We start from the raw sequence: 21,616 nt of genomic DNA on the forward strand, positions 1-21,616 counted from the left end.
TTGAAATATTTATCACTAGTCAGTGTGCTGGAAACATTTAGATAACCACAACCTGAACGTGCTGATTTGGTCTGAAACATCTAAAAGGGGTGTGTGTGTGTGCGTGTGTACACACCACCAGTTTGAAGCAAAGGAGCAGGAAAAAGAAAGCTACCGAGGGAGTGAATGAGAAGGTAAAAGGGGAGATATCTTTTGGGGAGAAAACATGGGAATATAGAAATTAACAAGGGTTAGAAGGAGGAAGAAGCAAAACAGCATTTAATCCTGAGCTAAAAGCTACATAACTTTCTTATTTGGTGTCTGTACCACAGGGCTGCACGGGTCCCCTGAAAACCACATCAGGGTGTGTGAACAGCCGAGAAGGAAGGGCAGTAAGAGCCCTGCAGCTCTAAGGCTGCGTCCTGCACAAACACTGTGATCGCACAGTTTATAGAGAAAACTGAGCGGTTCAAATGCCAGCCCCGTCTCCTAAACTCAGACGTGCATCCGAAACACCCAGGGATCTTGTTAAAAAGCAGGTTCTCCTCCAGTAGCCCTGAAGTGATGTCCGAGAGTCTGCATTTCTCACAAGCTCCTGGGAAAAGCAGACCGCGAGCCCTTGAGCCACAGCCGGGCCCTAAGAGCCCTGCTATCCGATGCCCTAGTTGCTTGTCAAATGTGATCCTTTCATTCAAATGAAAATTAAAAGAAATTAAAAATTCAGCTCCTCAGTCACACTGGCCACATCGCAAGTGCTCACGTGGCCACACGTGGCCAGTGGCTGTGCGTTGGGCCGTGCAGAGTGGAACACCACTATATCCACAAAAGGAACCTAAAGGACAAGTGGACACAGTTAATTGATGTAACGGACGTCACCTGCTATCTGACTTAATACCCACCACCCATTCTGCATGGCAGGCATTACCGCTCAGCCTTACAGGTTAGTGAACAGACAAGAGAAGGGGTTTTCCGGCTTGCCCCAATGTCACAGAGCTAGCCAATGGTGCCAGGTTGCTTTGTGCTAGGTGTATGTGACTCCAAGCTCACACTCCGCTCTCGGGAGCTGTAGAAACCGTGCTGGGCATTATTTATGACTCTTGAGGCCCAGGCCCAGCCCCCTGCCCTGCCAAGTTAGATACCGTAGCTGTAGCTCCTGAAGACAGGTGTGGTAGTATCTCCCAAGACTGAAAAACAGCCCCATGCAAGACATTATTCATGGAGATTTAGAGACATGGTCACAGAGAACCTTTAATCCAGCAAACACTTTAATCAATGATCAAAGGCAAAACTGGCTATTTCTCTCATGGATTCTCATTCAACAAATATGTACTGCACAGCGGTGTCAGGCATTGTGGGGCCGCTGGAGGTAAAGAGAAAACAAAGCTATAGACCCCTGCCTTCCTGGAACACACACCTTCATTTACAGGCTATCAGAGAAAATACCTCTCCTAAGGCAGAACCGTATACACATGCTATACCTAACTTCAGTGAGAAACGAATAAGGCACAGGTTCATGTTCAATCTCATGAGCTGTGCAGAATTTTAATTTTGCTTCATGTGCTGCTTTGAGAAGGACAACAACCGACTGAAAACTCCTCTTGGCTCAAACAGATCCCTTTCTTAAGTGGCTCGAGTACTTGCCCATTTCACAACCCACAATCCTCCAGCTGCCTGAGAGGTCGCCCAGAGTGGGGCATACCCTCACAGGCGCCCTGGACGTTAGTCAAAAGTAATGAATTTTGTGATAACAAATTGATCTCTCCTGTTCCCATAACACAGGCTCTGCCGCGAGAGCAAACAAACAGGGCCGTTATAATGAATTGAAAAGAAAGGGTCTAATTAAATTTTTATATTCGTGTACATAACAGCCAGAAATAGTAAACACGGCTAAAAAAAAAAAAAAGAAAAAAAAAGAAAGAAAGAGTCAGAGCCATAAAACAGCTCCAAGCCCTGCGGTTCTTCAGATAACCAGCAACCACTTATCACTCTTTCGGTGCCTGCACATAGCTTCATCTTATTTTCTAACCCGCAGTAAATGGCATAAAATAGGAAGACTAGAGGACTGTGAAATATTTAACCACTTGCAATTCAGTCCAATTCTACAACTATTTATTGAGTGCTTCCCAGCGCCCGACACTGCGATCCATCAATTCATTCCGCCCACGTTAACCAGGTATCCAATACACGTGCGTGCACACGTACCCATGACCCCCCCGGGTCATGGGGTCTTTCCAGGTGGTTAAATACAATCACAGCTCGAGGAGATGATTACACTCGTGTAAGAGAAATGGCACATGGACACGCACGACCGCGATATGGGGCAGTATCTGCCAAGGCGCGCCCAGGGGATTCAGGAATTTTTTTTCGGACGGGCAGTGAGAGATCGCATGACGGTTTCTTGATGAAGGTGAGAGGTACCTACAAGACCGTATGAAATGTTAATATGGACGCTAAGTATCTTGAAGAGAGACAAACGCTCTAAATATTTCTCTCCCAGTATTATATGACACGCGTAGGGCTATAGATCTTATCCCCGCCTGGGCGTCCCTTGCCACGGGCTTGCCTAGGGCCATCTGTGAGGTTACCAGCTAGGGATGGAGCTTATAGGACCCAGAAGTGACAGATGTGGAGACAAAGTTTAAACTGGATAGCAGACTTACCTACAACTTCAGGCACAGAAGGAATGGATAATCTCGACCTAATGAGTTTATGTGATTCTGTAGGCAAACAGAAAGATACAGGTAAAAGGCACCTACGCCCAAAAAACCCAGTGGGAAGAAGCCCTCTGAAGATGATGGGTCTGTTCAGAGATGGTATCTTTCTAATGGAACTTCAGGGCAGAATATCTATTTGAATCTTTCAGACTACTGGTCTACCCCTCAACTGGGGCTTCAAAATGTGGTGAGACTTCTGACCTTACCAGAGTTGTCCAGGTCTCCCCACCAGGCACAAGGGAACAGGAGCCCATTTAAAATCTTACAATAAATCCTCCTCACAAAGACTGGCTAAAATATATTATAATGGCATTTAATAATAATAATAGTACGGTTATTGTTATAATAAGCATAGACTCCTGGAGTCAGAAGGAAATCTCAGGGATGACGTAACCCATACATATCATCTTAAAAACCAGAAGGATGAAGTGACATGGGGTCAAGAAGCACACAGCTAATCAGGACCAGTGTCAACATAAAAGTCCCCATGTTTTCAGACTTCCAGAACAGTGCTCCCCCGGGCTGCACGCTAACACCTTCCAAAATAGTCATTAACCATGTTCCTTTCTTCAAACTTAGGAAGAGCTTCAAAATATGCAGGAAGGTTAAACCATAGCCTTTGTATAGGTGATAGGAAACATTTTTCATGTGACATCAGATTTCTTTATAAGTCTATCTTTCTAACTAGAGTGTAACAGGAAACCTGGCTTAGTCATCGAAGTGTCCCAAGTGACTTGCACAAAGCACGGCACATGGGAGGTCTAGCAAGAGTGGATGAATGGATAAAATAACATCCAAGCTCACCCAGCCTCAGGGAAGAAAACGGATGTTTCATGTTTTGGAAGAGGGGACTTGGGAATCCGCGGGGGCTCTGTGACAAGTACAGAAACCACACAGAATCCCATGGTCTCAAACAACTCTCACCACTATAGGAGAAGAGCTCAACAGATGAGATGGGCCATACCATGGCCATTTAATAAGACGAAGGGCAGGTATCATCCTCCATTTAGATGTGGGACAGAAAATACAGGAATTAAAGAACTTGTTTCTGTCATCCGGCCACGTGACTGGCACAGGCAGGAAATGAAAACAGGCATACCCAGGTGTTACTGATGCAGGCTTCTTCGGTTTCAGCTTGTTGGTTCCTGTTCAGTCAATGACCGTGCAGGACCCCGCTACCAGACTCACCACACTGCACATTTCCGGTAGACCCTACACCCCAAATCGTAACTTAACACCCATCACAGAACACCCCTATTACATGGGTAATAGATTCATTCTGACACCAGTCTTAGGTATCAATTTCTCCCAGTCGGTGATTCTTTACACACACTTCAAAGATTTGAGTTCTGTACTAACAAAGGCAGGATTCAAACAAGCAAACAAAAAAACAACCCTCAGCCCTCTTCCGTTATTTCCAGAGCAACAACTGACAAAGTCCTCAACACCTAAAATTTACGATGTGGCGGAAGGTGGTTGGAACTTGCAACTGGCTCTCAGCCAAGGGCCATTTTGCTCCGCCAGGGGACGTTTTTGATCCTCCCAAGTCGGCGGGTGCCACTGGCATCTGGCAGGTAGAGGCCAGGGATGTGGCTAAACATCCTACAAAGCACAGGGCAGCCCCCCAAACAAAGAATTATCTAGCCCCAAATTATCAACAGCGCCAAGGTGGAGAAACCCTGAGTTATACTTCCAGTTCACAAGGTTAGGCTAAGAGCTTTGAGGTCAAGATCATGATGTGTTGCCCCAATTCAGGAAGATTCTACCAGCCACCTTTCTGACGTACTTCCTTAGCTTCCAGTAAACCAAGCTAAATATCTTCACTGGTCAAGGAAGAAGCGTTTTCTCCCTGTGTCCTTTACTGTGGGTGCCAACTCGAGGCCTGCAGATTCCCACAGGGGGGCTGCAAGCACAGACCTGCTGTTTGTCAATATCTGCGTGGGGACCGGAGACAAAAGGGTGCCTGCCTGACAGGAAGAAACCTCCAAAGTCCTCAAACAGAGCCGAAGGGCGACTCCCATCTGTTTGCGAATTTTACGGGCAGAAATTGCCTCGCTTTGGGAGTTCCAAAAAAACCTGTCGGTTCCAAGAAGAAACACACATCTATTTTCCACTATTCAGCGGCCCTTGCACTCATTTCTGGTTCACCCTGATTCTCCAGATTCTCCTACCCAAACACGGGAAGCAAGAGCAGAGAATGGAGACAGCAGGAATCACTACAAACCAGCTTGTGGGTAGTAGCATTTCACGTAAATTGCTATTTGCAGCCAGCCTGGAGGTTTTGTGAAGAAAGAGGCAAAAGCAAAACAAGAAAAGGCTATTTGTCTCTGGGTCAGGCTAATGACCAACTGATGAAAGGGTGAAACCATGAGAAAAACCATGAAGTATGTTTCTGCTTGACCTTCCAAAAGCAAATTGTTGGTTTATCCAAATGGTGCAGTCGGAAAATCAGAGCCATTAAAGCGGGAAAGGTCACATGCTAAGCATCCCTCGCTGCCGTAAAATGCATCACCTATGGAAATGCAGTCATCACCTGCCACGCATTCTAGAATCAGGGTAACCTGTGGCCACACTCGGCACCAGGGATTCCTAAGAGCAGGGAGCCTCTGTTGTTTGCTCAGAATCCTCGGTGCCTGGACCCAGGCCCGCACAGGGGGAGGTCGAAGGAATGAACAGAGGTTAGAACGTAACACAAGGTCTGTCTAAAAGAAATGCTGTGTTGCTTCTATTATTATTATTATTCTTTTGTGGCTCGGTTCTTTTAAAAATTATTATTGTGATAAAATACCCACAACATCAAAGTTGCCATCTGAACCTTTGTTTTGTTTTGTTTTTGAGTGTACAATTCAGTGGCATTGAGTACATTCACAATGTTGTGCAACCATCACCGTTCTCTATTTCCAGAACTTTTTCATCATTCCAAACAGAACCTCTGTACCCACTAAACACTGACTCCTGGTTCTCCTCTCTCCTCAGTCCCTGCTAACCTCTGATCTACGTTCTCTCTGAGTTTGCCTATTCAAAGGACCTCATCCAAGTGGAATCACACAATACCTGTCCTTTTGTGTCTGGCCTATGCCACTGAGCACGATGTCAAGGCGCATCCATGTTGCAGCAGGTTTCAGAATTTCATTCCTTGTGAAGGCTGAATAGTATTCCAAGGTACGGACAAACTAGCCTTTGTTTCTCCATTCATCTGTTGATGGCTATCTACAATATTTCCATCAATGCTGCTTTTTAAATTTTTTTTTTTAACGTTTATTTATTTTTGAGACAGACAGAGACAGAGCATGAACGGGGGAGGGGCAGAGAGAGAGAGGGAGACACAGAATCGGAAGCAGGCTCCAGGCTCTGAGCCATCAGCCCAGAGCCCGACGCGGGGCTCGAACACATGGACCGTGAGATCGTGACCTGAGCTGAAGTCGGAGGCTTAACCGACTGAGCCACCCAGGCGCCCCTCAATGCTGCTTTTTAAACAGGATGGTGTGAAGATATGGAGGCGGATTGGTGTAGGTGGAAGAGGAGAAAGTCGTAGACTTAGACTCTGTCCCTCGGTCCCCTCGCGATCCTGACACCATTTCAGGGTTTTCACTTACAAAATTGAGGAACTGAATTAGAGCGGTGTTTTCCAAAAATGTTTTTGGTCATCGTCTACGGTAAGAAATAGATTTTTCATTATGACTGAGTACACACAAACCCACCTATATTAACTGAAACAAAGTTTCACAAGACGACATTTACCCTCCTGTGTGCAAAGCACTGTGGTATTTTCTGTTATTCTGTTATTTTTTGTTTAAAAAAAAAAAAAGGATGGTTGCAACCCCTAAATTGATTTCACAACCCATTATCACGTGGCAAAGTACGTACTTTTGAAACACCCTTGTTTTAAGTTACTCGTGCCCAAATTGGTGTTCCTTGGATGATGTTGTGTCCCCCACTTACCACCAAAAGTATCTGTTTAATAAAGTGTGGCAAACATTTGAATTAGCTTACCACAAAGAAGTTATAATGAGCCACATTTCCCAAACTTACTGACCATGGAAAACTTCGTGTGTGCTCAAAACTAAAGTCCCATGGGGCGCCTGGGTGGCTCAGTTGGGTAAGTGTCGGGCTTCAGCTCAGGTCATGATCTCATGGTCCGTGAGTTTGGGCCCCACGTCCAATTCTGTGCTGACAGCTCAGAGCCTGGAGCCGGCTTCGGATTCTGTGTCTCCCTCTCTCTCTGCAACCTCCCCTGCTTGCACCCTGTCTCTCTCTCTCTCAAATAAATAAACATTAAAAAAAAAAAAAAAAAAAAGTAAAGTCCTAACATCTCTGGAAACTTATTTGCTGTAATATACATTTGGGGAACACTAAACTGGGTAATTTTTGGTTCCTCTGTGCTCCAACATTCTATGACATAGGACGGGAATTCTCAACATGATTTTTCTTTTCATGCTACTGCAGCAGGCAAATATCCTCCCCCCCCCCCCCCCATAACTACAGCTCACTAAGGCAGTGATTTTAAATACTACATCTGATTCTCCAGGGTCGTGTGTGTGTGTGTGTAACATACATAAGGGAAAATAATCAGCTTAATTTTTCAGACAGCTTTCATGCACACAGCAAGCTGAGTAGAACGTCCCCCCAGTACACACCCCTTCTCCCACCATCAACGTTCTGTATAATTTTTTAAAAGCCCCTCTAGTGATTCTGATTCCCTACCCCTTATTCCCTTAATGCTCATCGGGAGACTTTGTTAAAACCAAATTTTCCAAGATTAATTGCAAAACAGCTCAGTGGCATAGCACATTAATTTCAACTGATTCTCTCCAATTTAGCATTGTTCCTACACCTTTTTAGATTATTGAGAATACCCTCACATGTTGCATTTCACCACCAAGCAGTCCATCCGACCTGGCACATACAAACCAATGACTGGCACACACCCTTTCCTACAACCCAAGTCTTGCCCTAGCAAATACAGTTTCAGACTTTATGTACTTGGGTCAACCAGAATTGGTCAGGTGTTCTGGGAAGAATCTTCACTGCTTATTCCTCGACAAAATAAAATTAACCCTGTGTCTTTAACTCATTTGTGACTTCAACGTCAAATAAAGAATGATAATTATGTGTATTCATTTTATTCCGCCAATATTTACTGAGTTCATACATAGTAACGGTTCAGGCTGGTGGCTGGTTTTTTTTAAAGAATGTTAACAAAATATATTGCTTTCACAACAATGACCGAAAAAAACATACTCAAGCCCAAAAAAGGTGGTTAGCCCCGTCACAGCTCCCTACATACTTATTTTTTGTTAATTACACATAAAAAATGATTAGAAAGATAGTTGTATGACCACAAAACAGACTCTTAACTATAGAGAACAAACTGATGGTCACCAGAGGGGAGACGGGTGGGGGGATGGGTGAAATGGGTGATGGGGATTAAGGAGGGGAGACGGGTGGGGGGATGGGTGAAATGGGTGATGGGGATTAAGGAGTGCACTTGTGATGAGCGTGGGTGACGTACAGAATTGCTGAATCTCTGTATTATACACCTGAAACTAACATAACACTGTATGTTAACTACACTGGAATTAAAATTAAAAACTCAATAATAATAATAATAATAATAATAAAAGACAGTTGCATGGCCATTTATTCCCAAGGATGACTGAGTAATTTAAAGCAGGCCTAGAAGAAAAAGCAAAAGAAAACCAAAAAAACCTGAGTGGACCTCACGGACAAGGCAAGCACCAATATTGTGAACTTTGAATTTCTTTTCTCTTCTTCAACACTCGGCGTAAATAATCTCCAGTTGATGAAGTGGTCTCCAAATCCCAAGTTTGAGAAATGCTGTGTGACTGTCCACCAGCCCACATTTTACTGTTCTATTTTTGCTTAAAACAGAAGAGTGAGCCTCACGCACATGCACGCACCCACGCACGTGCCACGGTCCTCAGATGCCTCTGTCCCCACTTCCTCCATCCGCACAGGTCAGGACCCTCTTGGCTTCCTCTCCACCCCTCCGCCACCAAGCCCACAGATCTCCTTCCAGGTGCCTCTGCTCCCTCCTCTCAATCTCGGTTTCAGAGATTCATCTCCAATGGCTTCATCTACTACAGTGGCCTCTTCACTGGACTCACCGCCATCTGTCCTGCCCTCTTTATATTACAGCACCTAAAATGCCTTTGAGAAGGTGATACGCCATTTCTCCTCTCCCAGGCTCACCTCTTCAAATATTAGATAGCGGGGAATACTTCCATAGGAGACAGTGACCATGAGATGCCGAATCGTGGCGGGAAGAGTGGGGTTTGTGCAGTCAGAATGAGGTGGCTGTGTTGGCTCAGGTCCCCGCTCAGCCAGCAGCAGGCACATGCCTCTCTCAGCCCTCGTTCTCTCAAATGTACAACAGTAATAACCTCATTTGCAGCGGGCCCTTTTAAGAGTTAGGCCAGACTGCATATATGATGGTCTGTTATACGAAGCCTGGCACATAGTAGGTATTCAACAAACACTTGGTTTTCCGCCTCCCACCCACAGTCCAGAATGGTTTAGGGTTCAAAACAGGAGGGACTAGCTCAATTACACAATTTTTATAATCCTGTACTGCTAAAAATCTGACATTCATTCATAGTTGGTTCCTTATAAGTCTAGACTGTTTGGTGGAAATAGATTTTTGCCTTACTCTGCATCAAAGAGCTGTTTTACAGAAATTCAGGTTGGTTTTCCTCTAACTTTGACTTCAACAGCCCTGATGACAGAACACATCCACATCTAAGAGGGAGGGTGAGAGGGGGTGGTGTTAGAGAGAGGGAGCTTCAAAGGCATTTAATAAGAATAAAATTCCACTGGAGTTACCATTATGTCCAAGCCTTCCTTTCTCTAGAACAGTCCATTAAAGAGCTGGAAGGAGGGTCTGCTCAAGCAAGGGGCCCTTGGCTGGTCAAGGCACGGTGTCTATCGCCCGCGTACCTTCCGCAGAAGCCAGGGGCTGGGGCACCACGTATTTGTGACTTCTGAACGCGGATTTTAAAGTACAAAGAACAAAATCCTCATCTTTTAGCAGGTAGGGAAGGGGAACATTTGGGTGACTTTCTTCCGAAGGGATGAAAGTAAAACAGTGAGGTTTCCCCGGGAGAGAGAGGCAAGATCCAGGCAAGATCCGGCGCAAGGAGGAGACGGGCTTTGTTCTCATCAAAGAGGGAAAGAATGTAGGGGGGGAGAAACTAATGAGTTACTGACAAGAGATTTAAACGCGGATTACGTCTCTGGTGGAGAATGAGCACAACTGACTGTTTGCGCCGGCCTGTGGTGAAAACTCCTCCCGTTATGATCAGGGAAGGTAGAGCTGGAACACCTCACCTTTCAGGGGCTGTGTTCGGCAGGAAGCATACAGAGGAGGCTTCTTTTCAGAGGAATAATGAATGACACAAAGCTGGCGCAATCCCTGGCCGGTACCACCTCAAGCACATTTGCATTTTCTACGGCAGCTGCAAAAATGTTTAGTCCTCTGACAATATTGGGTGCCTTGGAGTCAACAGCCTGGAATTTATAACCTTTCCATCCCAGAGTAGCCTGATGTCTCTCTTAGGCTTCAGGAGTGACCGGGTCCAAACAGTCAGGCTTTGTGCCACCCAGAGGTACACCAGGGCCTTGGCAGACAGATGGGGAAGAAGATGGAAAGCCAGAAGCGCCAACACTGCAAAAGCACTGATGTGTCTTTGTGACAGCAGAGGCGAGGACAGCGGCCAATGATTCCGGCATCCCCGAGCAGCTAGAAGAAAATGTTTTGCACTACTCTATAATCTGTGCTCTGCTTCCTAAGAGAAATCATCAATAAATATCTTTTGAATGAACACCTGTATGCAGGGTTCTGTTTAGAGCATTGGGAGAGAAAGCAATGAACCACGGGAATCTACCCCCAAAACCAAGAGCACGCTACCCTCCGTAGGTTAGCCAATTTGACAATAAATTCTATTCAAATAAATAAATAAATAAAGCAGGCAAGCAAGCAGTGGGAGAGAAAACTCCAAGAGAGTACTGATTTTCACAGACCCTAAATCTTGTGGAAACTACGGAATGTAAAGGATAGAAAGACACTTTACAACGCAAACCCATCTATAAATTGGTATGCGGCTTGTGGGAACACAAGACTGTACAATCATCAAAAGAAAGTCTGGCGGTGGGGAGGAAGGAGATATTAAGGTGCATGGATTTTCTGCGGGCCAGGCACAAGGGCTAAGCGCCTGACACGTCCTTCTACTTCACTTGCATGTCTACAGCACTCCTTCGAGGTAGGTATGGTTCTGCCACACAAGCGATGACAAACTGGGTATTTGGACAGGTCAGGTAACTTGTCCGCGGTGGCACAGCCAACGGGGAGCCCGGGAGTGGCTCTAACCTGCCTGTCTTTCTGGGACTTGCTGGGCTTTGCCAGGAGCCTGGCTGGATGGCGGGTGGCCTACAGGAGTTGGTGGACCCTCCAGTCCCAGTCTGTGCTGGCACATGTGGGACACTCAAGTCTGGCTCCGCTGTGCGTCCTCTCGCAAGGCACCAAGGCTCATCGGGCACAGGCCCAGAGCAGAGCGCCTGGTCTGACTTCTAGTCTACCACGGGGGCGGAATTCTGCCAGGCAGGGGTGGGGAGGTAGGGGGACAGGGAGCGCTGGGGAAGTGAGTGCCACACTCTGAGAGTTTGGGATCTTTGGATCTTTTCCGTTTTTCGGCGTCCTTACTGCTTCCCAGACTTCTCTCTTCCTCCTGAGGATGTCACAGCTGCTGTACCCAACGCTCCACCCGCAGGGCCAGCAGGGGTCCACTCCACAGCAAGTGCAGGTGGCCACAAGGCTGGGCAGGGGGCTCACCAAAGCGCCCAGAACACCCACCTCCAGTGACTGACTCTGCTGGAAAGTTTACAAGGGGAAAGTCTCTCTATGTGCCTCAGTTTCTCTAAGGGCCGTAAAAGGGGTGTGTATCAGCTTCTAGCTCAAAAGAATCCGAAGATACAAAACTCTGCTCTCCTTATACTGAAAAGGAGCCCGTCACTCAGAAGCCCCAGAATGGCAGAAGGAAGCGGGTGAGCGAGAGGAGGAAGAGAGGGAAGGAGGAAGAGAAAACTAAGAAATTCTTTTAGTTGTTTTCCTCTGAATGGTTTTTTTTTTCCCAAACTAGATGGGGAATGTGTGCTGAGGGGGTGAGGAGTACTCAGTCTGTCACACAGATATGGGTGGAATAAGCAGCTGGTTAGCAAACTTTGACCAAAACTTTCCATTTGCAAGCTGATAAACACACCGTCAATGTGTCTCAACTTGGGACTACTGGGATTAAGCAACTCCATCCAGAAAGATAAGGATTAAGAAATGTGTCTAAATGGTTTATGGATGTTTTTTTCCACATGACTTAAAAATCAGCAGCAGTTAGCAATTAACTAAATTTCTGATGCTTCTCACTCTCTTTCTGCACCTTTCACATAAATGGCAGTCTCTCAAACATAGTTTGACAAATAATGTGACACAGACCTTACGTAAGAAAAACAAAAGGTTAAGAATGTGATCAGAGGCTCCGGCCAAAAACATGTGATTCTACAGAACAAGGACACCAGTTTGGCTCCCGCGTGGAGATTTATACAAAGGGTGGGTGTTGCTCTCATTAATTCAGTGGATAAACAATGAGGGGAAGGTCTGGATGATTTGATGGACAGCTTTTGGAAATGATCTTCTGCTTGGCAAAACACCGCGGTGATAATTTTATTCACACGGAAGGAAATGCAGAGAAGTGTCACTAAAACAAGGGAGGTAATTATAGGGCACGAATCAAAAAGCTGGATGACACAGAATAAAGAGTAACTAAATTAGTCCCATCACGGTCCTGAAATCTGGACTTCACGATTTCAAGAGAAGAATCTGACCTCTCATTTCTGAGTAAGAGAGCCAAGCACATTTTCCCTAATGTTTTGTTTCCAGTCTAATACCGTGGGCTTGCAGAATGACGAACACCAAGCTATGGGGTGATAACGCCATCCCTGTACCGCCACAGCAGCTCAGCGGGCTTGGAAACAGAACAGCTCAAGAGTTGGAAGGAATAACCTTGCCAATTCTCCAGGCAATACCTAAATCTTTCCAAAGCACCCTGGCAACTGGTCGTCTTGACTAGCATCCCCAGGGGTAGCTCGTCCGCCCATCAACCCAAACATTCATCCAGCTCCTGTTGTGTACCTGGCACAGTGTTAGATGCTATTCTATTAGAGAGATCTTCTTTAAGTGAGTCCCGATCTTTCTTTCTGTAACTTTGACCCAGTGGACCCAATCCCTCCTCCTAGGTGGAGCTGAAGAGGGCTGGCATGCTGACCTTCTGAAAGTGTTCTTCTCCCGATTACACATTCCCAGCTCTTTCTAGACCCCCTAGCCGGTCTGACTGCTTTCTGCATCATCTCAAAGTGCCCTCCCATCTGGACAGAAACTTCCCAGTGAGGTCTGAGCCACACGGAAAGTGGGAATTACCAGCCATCACATCACTTGTTCAAACACGTTTATTAATATTATCTAAGACTACATATAGTGCCCTTTTGATCAACATGATTCACTGCCGGTACACTTACAGTAAGCTAATCCTTTCTCCACTCTATCTTCCTCAAATCTTTTATGAATGATGGGTTCCACTCCGGCTAAATCCAATTATATTACACCTCTATGTTTAATCCCCCCTCCTTTTTTTAATCTATAAAATCCAGAGATATTTGGTAAACAGGAAGATGGGGAAAGGGGAGGCTTACACACAGCCCTGGTGGGTTTTTATTTTCTATTGTGATAAAAAAAAATTTGCCAATTTCACACTGCTGCAAAACAAAGAATACACTGTCTGTTGTTTCACACTGTACATCATTGATTTCAGGCATTTTTGACAGTTCTTTCATATTTCAGACACACAGATCAATTTCTCCCCCTGTGGGAAGGTGAGGAGTTTGACAAATACGCAGAATACAGGTCAGCCCCACTTTGTGGACACTGCCTAACAATGCCTAAGACGCTCTGATCAGGGATCTGTCCGGCCCTCCAGTCCTCCCATCCTCCGCTGGCTCCTTGGAACAGCAAGTAAACAGGAAGACAACTGGCATAGACCCCAGACTCCTGGTGGGTCCACCACCTCGACCTTCTAACCAGGAATTAGGGACACAGAACCTCTTTGCCACCCATCACCTCAGGAGATAGTTCGACAGAAATTTATTAGATTTCAAGAGATCTTAACACTTCTGCTATTAGAATACAAATCAGGACTGAGGGTACCCGAAGAGATCAGAGGATGAAAAGGTTAAGTCCGTGTGGCTCTCCCGGCCACGAGTTTTACTCAGTACCTGAGTAAAAGGGATGTGATCGGGCCGGCTGCTTACACATTCAACTTTCTAAGCGCACGTAAAAACAGAGGAGAATTGGATGACTGGGCACAATATTCACACGATATGCCTAGTACCTAAGTGCTCAAAGATAACAGGGGGCTGTTTTCCATTTAAATAAAATAATGTAGGATTGAATGAGAAGGAAATGTACAATGGACAGCATAATGAAGGCAAAATGCTGAGATTAAAAAATACTCTGCGACCAACTCAGAAAATATAATGGAAGTCAAAAGATAATATGATTTGACATGCAAATAAAATTATAGCCAACTAATGGATTTTTAAAGCTCACGCTATAAATGAGCACTGTTTGTTTTTAATATGCAAGAGTGAACCCCTACAATTTTAAGCCTTTTCTACAACCTGTCTTGACAATTTTTTAACAAAATAAACTTTATATTTGGAAGTACTACCATGACAAAATCTTGTCAATCCCATAGCTGTTTGACCATATTAATTTAGCATATCCTTCTATATAGTAAGCACAAAGAAGCTTCCTATTGATTTTTTGTAATTCAATATTTTTTTAAACATTACTCTAAGCTGGGGCGCCTGGGGGGCTCAGTCGGTTAAGCACCCAACTTCGGCTCAGGTCATGATCTCACACTTCGTGGGTTCGAGCCCCTCATCGGGCTCTGTGCTGACAGCTCAGAGCCTGGAGCCTGCTTCCGATTCTGTGTCTCCCTCTCTCTCTGCCCCTCCCCTGCCTACACCGTCTCTGTCTCTCAAAAATACATAAAAACACTTAAAAAAAATTTTTTTAATTACCCTAAGGGAAAAGTTGCAGTTTAAGAATACTCTTTCAAAAGACCTCACACCTCACTCACCCTCTTAAATTAAACTTACACCGACGAGCATACGGACTAAGAGAATTTAAAAAACTATTTACCGTTTCCGTCAAATATATCGTTTACAAGTAAAATATTCGAAAGGCAATTACGATGCAACTAATCTGCATCCTCAATGCTTCTTTCATGTCTGACCAAATTAAAATTTGCCATGACACGACAATCCGACAATTAAAGGCCTTCAGTGCAAACGCCTTCCGTGCAAGCTAAAGCTGACCTGATTGTGGTTTTACAGGTCTTCTGCCAACAGTTAAATGCATACCTCTCTGAACAACTGGAATGAAAGATGTCTTCTAAGTTAAAAAATTATTGGATGTTATCCAAGCAATGACTAAGCTCTTCCTTGCTGGGTGCAAATTCAGCATTTTAGCGAGGGAATTAACACAGTTATGTTAACAAGCTTAAGATTCTAAGGATTTTCTAATCTTCTAATTGTCTAAAAGGATGAGCTCCCCAAACACCTCCCGTTCCCCCCCCTCCTCCCAATGCAATCCCCCATCCGCCATTACCAGTTCCCTCCTTCAGCCAGAGTTCACTTACCGGGTGAGGAATCACTCATGACTTCATTACTTTGAATATATACTGATCACTCTGTACAACTTCTATATCCTTAGTGGTATTACTCTGCCATGTTAGCATTTAAAAACAAAAATCACAAAGAACGAGCAGAAAGCACATGAATAGGGCAGCAGGCAGGATAAAATAAAACCTTCTGCTGCGCCAGCACTAAAATCAGACACTTTCATTAAGACCCTCAATATCAAGATGCCAAAATCTTTGCAGAGGACGTTAATGTATTTTTTGCAGCTCACTAAATGGTCTGAAGAGGCAGAAAGAAACGTAAAGCGCTAAATGACAAGTTTGAATGCCCAGGATTTTTTTCCTTTAAAAAAAAAAAAAAAAAAAGAGTAACAGCAACAGACACTTTAATGTTTTGACTCTCCAAATTTTCAAGTCATCCAAAACATAATTCTTCAGACTTAGATCAAAGTCTTGTGGATTTTTCTAACTTCACATATGTTAGGCCACAACACATAAAATATAAAATATGCTGTCCTTATTTTTAGAGTGAAGATATGTAAACAACAAACTGAAGGTGAGTTGAGGAACAAAAGTCCCCTCACTCAGGGTTCACTGTTCATCTACAGGCCAATCACGGCCAACCCGTCACACACATCAGAGGCATATGAGACGCTGAGATATCTTTGTATATGCCAAAGAAGCACAGAACCACACTGGCTCGTTGTACGTTATCAAATTTCCCTTCTCTGAAAACTGATCATCCAGGAAACTCTCTATAAACCATATTTTTTGATTAATTATAAAACCTGTTCCCACCTATGGTGAGAGATGATTAAAGTGTTTCTTCTATAAACTGATTTTGGGTTGGTGCCTACACCAGAGAAGGTATTACGTAAGATCCATCCACATACATAATTTTTTAAAAACAATCTGCTGTCATAAACACTGTGATGAGACATCCACTATTCACAGGGCACTAATCCAGTACTGTAAAATTTAAATGTCTCTACTGTAAAGTAGCAAAATCACAAAAGTTGAGGTCACCCACTGGGGAACTGTTTATTTAACCATCAGACATGGAGAAAGGTTAGAAAATGGGAATTTCCTAAAAAGATGGTGGGAGTATAGATTGGAACAGAGTGTAAAATTGGAAGGCAATCTGGCAATATCTATATCAAAAGCATTAAAATATGCATATCCTTTAACGAGAAATTCCTTGTGTAGGAAGGAGGGCATATGTAAGAAAAACCATCAAAATAGACAATAGGACTTTTCTTAAAGAGTGTGGGCAAGAAACCCAAATATACCATCCCTCCCTCCTCTTTCCAGGCCTGGAGTCTGAAGGCCACGCTGGCAGTGGCTGGGTGTCCTAAAGGAAGCCGACTTGGCGTGGTCAGCTCGAGTTTCCTGAACTTGGCCATGGGGACCTTACAAGGAAAAGTTGGGTGCCATTTCACAAAAATAAAGTTCCAAGAACTGTAGTGTCCAAATGACAGTCATGTCCTCTCGTGTGGCTCCAGGAGCTGCTACAGAGAATGAGGTAAAAGCAAGAGCTCCCGCCCACCAGCCCGCCAAACGTATGGTTAACGAGGATAGAGGCAGACATTAAAGAAGTCAGGCAAGAGCTTTTGTACAACTGCTGTGGTGACCTGACTTTTCACTACATCGAGAATGACGGGGATATTTAAAATTGGTAAACTCAACTAGTGTGTGTGTGTGTGTGCGTGTGTGTGCGTGTGTGTGTGTTGGGGAACGCTTTTTCTTCAACGGCAGAGTTACAAAGACAGCACAGGGCTCCCCTGCGTCCTTCACTCAGTTCCCCCAAAGTTAAAAGCTTACATATTAGGGTGCGTTTGCCACAACTAAGGAGCCAACACTGGTACATTACCATCCACTAAACTCTACCATTTATTCACATGTCACTAGTTTCTCCCTAATGTCCTTTGGGCTCCAGGAACTCATCCAGGATAGCATATCACCCATTCAGCCTCCTCGGGTCTGTGACAGTTTTCTAGACTTTCCTTGCATTTCTTTTTATCTTTCTTTCTTTTTTTCTTTCTTTCTTTCTTTCTTTCTTTCTTTCTTTCTTTCTTTCTTTTTACAATTTTTATGTTTATTTTTGAGAGAGAAAGAGACAGAGGACGAGCAGGGGAGGGGCAGAGAGAGAGAGAGAGAGAGAGAGAGAGAGAGGGAGAGGGAGAGGGAGAGGGAGACACAGAATCTGAAGCAGGCTCCAGGTTTTGAGCTGTCAGCACTGGAGCCCAAGTCAGATGTTCAACCGACTGAGCCACCCAGGCACCCCCAGACTTTCCTTGCTCTTGATGACCTTGACAGCTTTGAAGAGTGCTGGACGGGTATTTTGTAGAGTGCCCACCTTCCCCCAACGCTGCCACCTTGGGGACAAGACTACTGTCTGATGTTTTTCCCGTGATTAAGCAGGGGTTATGGATTGGTGGGGGACCACCGAGGTGAACCGTCAATTCCACGACATCGTTATCAAAGATGCGTGATATCAACTTCTTATCATGGACGTTAGCTGAGACCACCACTAGGCCAAGGTGCTGGGCGCCAGGTCTTCCGGCTATAAACTTGCTCTTCTGCTTCCTTCCATACTCACTCTGTGGAAGGAAGTCATTAAATGCAGCCACTCGGGGTGAGGAGTTAATAAGCGCCAACTCCGGGAGCAGAGGAGGCTCTACCTAAATCGTTTGGAATTCTTTCGTATACAGGAGACTTGTCTCGATACCCGTTTTCTTCCTCCATCATTTGTTTGTGTCAGTGTGGGCTCACAGATATTTAGTTTATATCCTGGGTTATAACCCAACACTGTTATTTTGTTGCTCATATTGTCCCTGTTTTGGCCACTAGGACCTATTTCAGATGGTCTCCTTTGTCCCTTTGACGTGCCCCATCGTTTTGTCTTTTCACTACCTCTTTACTTTTCTCCATATTCTTACCAGCAAAAATGCCTTACAAGGAAAAGAGCTATTATGGCTGAGACTGTGTCCCCTCCCACCAAAATTCATGTTAAAGTCCTGGCCACCAGTATCTCAGAATGTGACCTTTTGGGGGGAACAGAGTCATTGGGGGTCTAATTAGTTAAAATGAGATCATACTAAAGTAGGGTAGGTCACTCCACCAATGTGACTCGTGTCCTTATGCAAAGGGGAAATTTGGGGGCACCTGGGTGGTTCCGTTGGTTAAGCATCTGACTCTTGATTTTGGCTCAGGTCATGATCTCACGGTTTAGGAGTTCGAGCCCCGCATCAGGCTCTGCACTGACAGTGTGGAGCCTGCTTGGGAGTCTCTCTCTCCCTCTCTCTGCCCCTCCCCTGCTCATGCTCACTTGCTCGCTCTCTCTCTCTCTCAAAATAAATAAATAACTTTAAACGGGGGTAGGGGGTATCCGGACACAGCACACCAGGAGAACACCACATGAAATAAAGGCAGAGATCAAAGTGATGCTTCTATAACCCAAGGAAGGCCAAAGAAGGCCAGCCAGCGCCACCAGATGCCAGGAAAGACGCTTGGAACAGATTCTCTCTCACAGCCTCACAAGGAATTAACCCGGCTGACATCTTTTTAATTTTTTCAATGTTCATTCATTTACTTTTGAGAGAAAGAGAGTGAGCACGAGCAGAGGTGGGGTAGAGAGAGAGGGGAAGAGAGAGAATCCCCTGGGCTGACAGCACAGAGCACGACACGGGGCTCGATCCCCACAGACCGTGAGATCACGACCTGAGCCAAAACCAAGAGCTGGACGGACGCTTCACCGACTGAGCCACACAGGCGCCCCAACCCTGCTGACATCTTGATCTCTGACTTCCAGCCTCCAGAACTAGGAGAACATACATTTCTGTTGTTTAAGTCACTCGACTCTTTGCCCCAGCAGCCCCAGCAGCCCCAGCAGACTAACAGAAGGGCCGATGTCACCGAGCTCTGCATTTCAATCAAAAACAGTTTACGATTGTGGCATCCAAAGAAGCAGGTACAGAGGACCAGCCTAACACACATCCAAAAGGGTATCCTGGAAAACGGAGGCCTGAGTCTACGAGCTACAATATTGATTATCTCTCGTATTTGGCCATGAATGATGGTATGGGGCAGTCTTTTCAGATAGCTTTTCTCCCCGGCAGTCTTCAGCCACCTGCAGCTCGGTTTCGAGTTGCTGCCGTGCCAAGCACACGTGCAAATGCTAGCAATAACCACCCATCCGGTCTAATCACCATCTTCAGCGTGCTAAGTACCAGCTCCGTGAGAGCCAAGCACTTCCCAGGTGCCCCACACTGCAGTTCTGCGAGGGGCTGGCAAGGGATTCCCCGCATCACAGCAGACCTGCCAGATAAAGTCACGCTGGCATTTCTGGTCCCTGTTTAATGACGTGCTTTGTCCCCCTTCCATCTTCCCTAAGTCACATCAACAAGTGGCCCAATGGCTTAGGATTGAACTGAATACCCCTTCGGTGTAAGCTATACAAACATTGTACAGTCATCCAGTACTGAGGATGTTTAGTACAAGTTCACACACTAGAGGAGATGGGAGCAAAACCTAAGCTGTGAGATGAAGGGCAAGTGACTTGTCCTCAGACTTAAGACACGGACGAGGCAGTCTAGATAGAATCTGATTCACCATCTCACTCCACCTCCAGTGACCTTTATGGAGGTGACATCTGAGTGCCCGCATGGGTGGATGCAGAAACTTGAACTTCAGTCACCTGGGAGAAAAGGAACCGGAGGTGACAGAACAGGATCTGGAGTATTCGATCGGAAATTATTTTCATTACAAAAGCTCTGGTTTGTCCGCATTGTTATGCCTATATTAAAAAATCAAATGAAGTCATTAAGCTTAGGCCAGCTCAGAAAGCCTCTGCCTGAGTATGCAGTCCCTACGGCTCTACCATAATCCTTCAAATTATTAAATAATTACTGCGTTTCCCTTGGGGTCACATTTGGCAACAAAATACTGTCTAAATGAACCAGTGATATGACCCAGTGAGTAACACTTATGTTCTTAACTTCCCAGGAACAAAAGGATATGAAATACTTCCCAGATACACACTGGGGAGGAGAGTCAAGGGTGCTCTGTGGGGTCAGGAGGGTGGGAGGGAGGAGGAGGAGAATGACAAAGGAACGTGAGAATCTAAGGGAAATTCCAGAAAGTATCCTCGCGTCCCCCGCCAACCTCAGATATGAGCAATTCTCCGATCCCGGTTCCCTTCCATTTCAGGAGTAGCTACAGCCACGAGGAAAAAAACCAAACATATGGCTCTGTCCTTCTGGACATTTCTACAATGTCGGCTGGGTTGCTTCGGAAAATCCCATTTTATCTCCTACAGCTATATGACCTCAAGTTGTCATTTCCAATAAAGTATGCTTGCACTGATTTTTATGAACACGGACAAAAGCCGCTACAACCTTTTCTTCCCCCCTACCAAATCTTTCAAACCAACTGTAGTTGCTATGTAGGGTTATTTGTTCCTAAGGCAACAGCGTATATCTAAGTACTAATGGCCTGTCCTTTTGCCAGGCAACAAACAGCCTTGTGATGCAACTGCACCTGTCTCGGCTACGCGTTACTATGGAGATGCTCCAGTTGCTATGGCTACCATCACGCTAATCGCCTAGCAAAGGCAGACATACAGCAGTCTTCTCGGAGAGCCCAGCTGTTCCTCCGCGTCTCTTGCTGAAGACTGATTGTCTGGGGCCTGTGATGGAATGCTTCTCAACTAAGATGCACAAGAACTTCATTAATGCGGTTTCAGAGGATCACTGTGTGCTCCCCTCTGCACAGCAAACACCAGACTAGGGAGAGAATCTGCCAAACAAGTGGACTATAAAACTGCTGAAATCTACGAACCCACGCCATCCCTCACTGACATAAACTTGTAGTCCAAGGATAATTTCTCTCAACCGGGTGGTTACAGCAGAAGCACTTCTTTACGTGAAAGGAAAAAAATTTTTTGGCAGGAGTGAGGGATGTATTTCCAACCCAAGCACTATGTGACAGCAAATCTATGGTAAAATTTGTTATCTGTCACGTGGCTATTTTTTTGGAATCTGACATTAACACACCCCCCCCCCTTTTTTTTTAAGTGACAAGCTTCCTATCCTCCCTTCCAATTACATTGGTGTAAAAATGGCACCCATGACCTCACTGTCTCAAAACAAATGGGCATGG

At 45.2% G+C, this 21,616-nt stretch overlaps 1 protein-coding gene across 5 annotated transcripts in view; it reads right to left on the reverse strand.

The window, feature by feature from the left end:
• The window catches only part of FOXN3 (forkhead box N3), a 398,278-nt gene that overhangs the window by 150,283 nt on the left and 226,379 nt on the right, over positions 1 to 21,616 (reverse strand). The window lies entirely within an intron of this gene.

The sequence above is a fragment of the Acinonyx jubatus genome, chromosome B3, assembly GCF_027475565.1.
Source record: "Acinonyx jubatus isolate Ajub_Pintada_27869175 chromosome B3, VMU_Ajub_asm_v1.0, whole genome shotgun sequence".
In the NCBI taxonomy this organism is placed as follows: Eukaryota; Metazoa; Chordata; class Mammalia; order Carnivora; family Felidae; genus Acinonyx; species Acinonyx jubatus.